The sequence below is a fragment of the Echinops telfairi genome, unplaced genomic scaffold, assembly GCF_000313985.2.
Source record: "Echinops telfairi isolate 266 unplaced genomic scaffold, ASM31398v2 ScPeMD7_7424;HRSCAF=8462, whole genome shotgun sequence".
Taxonomy (NCBI): Eukaryota; Metazoa; Chordata; class Mammalia; order Afrosoricida; family Tenrecidae; genus Echinops; species Echinops telfairi.
This window is the reverse complement of record NW_022111324.1, coordinates 68,771,978-68,776,003: the sequence shown is the minus strand read 5'-3', so window position 1 is coordinate 68,776,003 and position 4,026 is coordinate 68,771,978. Positions and strand designations below refer to the sequence as shown.

At 39.9% G+C, this 4,026-nt stretch overlaps 1 non-coding gene across 1 annotated transcript; it reads left to right on the top strand.

The window, feature by feature from the left end:
- Nucleotides 1-3,526: 3,526 nt before the first annotated feature.
- On the top strand, nucleotides 3,527-3,660 carry LOC115872499. Its single transcript, XR_004047897.1, has one exon. It is a non-coding gene; the product is annotated as a small nucleolar RNA SNORA84 (small nucleolar RNA).
- Nucleotides 3,661-4,026: the final 366 nt, after the last annotated feature.

The window sequence follows — 4,026 nt, the reverse complement described above, 5'->3', positions numbered from 1 at the left end:
TTGTTTTAGATCAACTATATAAAGCCATTAGACTCTGTTGTTTATAATAAATTATTGATAACATTGCTAAGAATGGGAATTCCAGAACAAATGTGCTCATGTAGAATCTGTACATAGACCAAGAAGTAGTAGTTCAAATAGAACAAGAAGATACTATATGGCTTAAAAATTAGGAAAAGTGTTCTTGCTGAAAGTAGAGTTAATGCATTAATAAAGATCAAAGACTACAATGTTCAGTCTACATTACACCCTTAATGTATAAATTAAAATATCCTTACAACTGGACCAATAGAGAACATCATGATAAGCAGAGAGAAGACTGAAGTTGTCAAAGATTTTGTTTCACTTGGATCCTTCATCCATGCCTATGGAAGGGTAGTTAAGAAACTAAACAGTACACATTGCATTGGACAACTCTGCTACAAAAGATCCTTTTAAAGTACTAAAAAATAAAGATATCACTGCCCCAAGCCATGGTCATTTCAATCACCTCTTATGCATTTGAAAGTTGGACTTAGGGAAGATCAGAGAAGAATTGAGGCACTGGAATCATGCTGTTGATGAAGAATGTTGAAAGTACCGTAGACTTCCAGAAGAACAAACAAGTCTGTCTTCAGGAAATACAGCAAGAATGTTTCTTAGAAGGAAGGATGGTGAGACTTTATCTCATGTGCTTTAGACATGCTATCAAGAAGGACCAGCCCCTGGAGAAAGACACAATGCTTGGTCAAGTAGAGGGTCAGAAAAAAGTAGGAGACCCTCAATGAGCTGGCTGGCTGGATACACTGGCTACAACAATGGGCTCAGACACAATCAAAAATATACAATTGTGAGGATGATGTGACCTGGCAGTGGTACCTTCTGTTATACATTGGGTTCCTATGAGTCGGAACCAACCCAACAGCACCTAACAAGATAGTTCCAGCGTTTGCGTGGTCTTATTGTTCCACCTCTGCTTGCCTCTCCAGCTCTACACAGGCCAATGAGCTTTCAGTTCTCACAATACACTATAGAGTTTCACCTTCTCTGTTTTGAGTTATTTCCTCTGCTAGAAATGCTTTCCCCTCCCAGCTCCAATCCTATCCTGTTTCTATTTCACCAACTACTACCCAGTCCTCCTATCTTGGCTTAGATTTTACTTAGTGCAGGAAGGCCATCCCTGATCTCCAAAGTGATATCCTTCATATGCACTCCCTTGTAATTTTCCAAAATGATGCTTTCAAAATCGATTCACAGTTGGCTGAGTATTTATCTGTGTCATCATTAGAGTGCATTCTCCATTTGTGCAGCTAATATGAGTCAGGTGTATGCGGGGGGGTTAAAAAACCTTGTAGAATTCCATTCTCTTTTATTTCCATTTTTCCATGAATTTTTAAGGTCACCTCACATGTTTGGCTCCTGGTACCTAGCAAGGTTTTTATTTTAATATGAGGAATGAATGAATGAATGTCATAAAGCTAAAATAGGTCACAATCTGTGCCCTTGAGGACATCACCATCTAGTGGGGGAGACAGAAATGCAATTTGTTATTCTGCAATACAAAGTGTTATGTTTTAGAACAGACACACAGTTTTGTGTGTGTGTGTGTGTATGTTTATATGAAAGGGGTGGGAGTGAAGTGGGAGAGAATCCAAAGTCACTAATTTTACCTGATAAAGTCAGATCTTTCACAATGGAGCTGCGTTTTGAAAGACCAAAGTTTCCTGGAGAGGGAAGAGGCACATAAAAGATGGTCTGTAATTAACCACTTTAGGAATGTGCCATCAAGCTTCTGAGCAGGCTCTGAATGGTTCAAATTATTGAGATGCAACAAAAAAGGAAAATAGAATATAGCCACAAAAGGAAGATATAACTAATTACAACAGTGATAATGATTATAGAGAGGAAGTAAAAAGGTATAGCTACTAGAATTCCAGTTCATATGTGCATGGGGTTATTCCAAACAGAAGATTTCAAAACCTGGCTCTACTATCAGTGGATAGGTGCTGACAAGTTCTCTCAGTAATACACTTGTCTTTAGTTTCATTAGGGTACCTTCAAAATTAGGTGCACATAGTTTTAGGGGACACTGACATCAATTGGCACAACAGTTCACAAATACAATGTTTACTTCCTACTTTGATGAGTGGCAATTGAGGTTGTAAAGGCTCATATGTGGCCATCTAGGGTGAAACTACGGGTTTCTCCCCATCCAGAGGAAAAGAGAATGACAAAAATTAAAGGACACTTGGGAACAATGAGTTCAATGAACTAATGAACCGTGCTAGCCTCAGTCTCCATAAGCCTGAAGCCAGAAGAATTATGTCGATGGTGCTTGACTACCACTACCAACTGCTTTTAGAGATCACATTAAAAGACCCTCGACAGAGTGAAAGAAAAACATGGAAGAAAATTCAAAATCATAAAAAAGATCCCACTCGCTGGCTGGACAGAGGCTCATGGAATCCCCAAAACTATAGCCCTTGGGTCACTCTTTAGGTCTGGATTTGAACTTACCCCCACTACTCAATTTTTAGCCAAGCAATAGACACATTCATAAGAGAAACACTAACTAGTGGAGTATGCGCATTTTAAAACAACCATTTTAACGGCAATGTGCGCAAATACAAAGTTTGGAAATGTTAAGAAAGGAGAAAAGGAAACAGGAAGCACAGGGAAGAAGTAGGATAAGTGATGGTCAATTGAAGGAAATGAAATTAATGAGACGAAACAAAAATATATAAATTTTTTAAGATAAAGCTGATGCTCTACTCTGTTGTGTTAGTCTGGGTACTTTAGAGAAACAGACCCACAGAAACTCATGTATAAGAAGAGAGAGTTTTGTATAAAGGTTAAGAGCACATCAAGAAAACATCCCAACCCAGGGCTGCCCAAGCCCACAAGTCCAACATTAACCCATATGTCCAACACCAATCCACAAAGTCCTCCTCCATCTCACAAAACACACACTATGATGCCGACTGCAGGAGGAAAGCCGTGTCTGTGAATGTGTAAGCATCTCAGCACTGTCAGGGGTCTCCACATGGCTGCTCCAGCACCCATGGCTGCATCGGGGTAGGTCCATGTGGCCTCTCCTCAGGGATATCTTGCAGGAAGTGAGTCTTGCCAGCTGAAGCAGGAAACTGGCTAAGGCAGCTGCACCCTGGTCCAACCATCACAAAACAAGAGACCCGAGAACTAGAAAGGTGAGGCTCACAGAACCATTTATCTCTCCGCCCCTCAATTAACCCCACATGTGTTTATCGGCCAGGTTGGCATAATAAACTACCTCATCTGTAAACCTTTCTTTCACAATAAAAAGGTTGTTTTAAGGAAGTCCAATAAGATGGAAAATTCTGAGGGGTTCTGCTGGATAAATTCAAGGCAGAAAGTTCAGCTCAGAAAGTTATAGTGACTATCTTATCAGATTCCAAAAGTGTAATTGTTATAGATTTTCTTGAGGGTCACGGGAAGATGATGGAAGTTTTTTATGTTCAAGCCTTAAGAAAATGGAAAACTGCATTGGTGAGGAAAGTGGCAGTAAGATGTCCTGTGGTTGCTGGGTGCTATTGTTCAAATACAGCTTTTCAGTCGATGCCAATGGGTCAGAGTAATATAGTGATGTATGCATGGGGGCTGTTCCTTTTCAGGAGCCTCCATAGCCTGGTCACTGGTACACAAGGGAAAAAAGATAGTGGCGGTAAGGAATTTGTTTTCATCAGAACAATGCACCTGCCTGTTATTTAAGGGCAGCCAGTACTATCCTAAGAGAATTTCATTGAGAAACTTTATCCTATTCACTCTCTTTCCCCTTGTGATTTTTGTTGTTGTTGTTCCCCAAACTCAAGGCACACAATTTTTACTTTCTGAGACTGTAACTCTTTTTTTTTCCCATCAGTTTTATTGGCATATAATTCACATATCATACAATTCAGTGGTTCAATCACATCAAGAAGAGTTGCACCATCAACACCACAATCAATTTTAGAACATTTTCTTCATTCTGGTACTCATCATTATTAGCTCCCCACTTCTCCCAACCTCCCC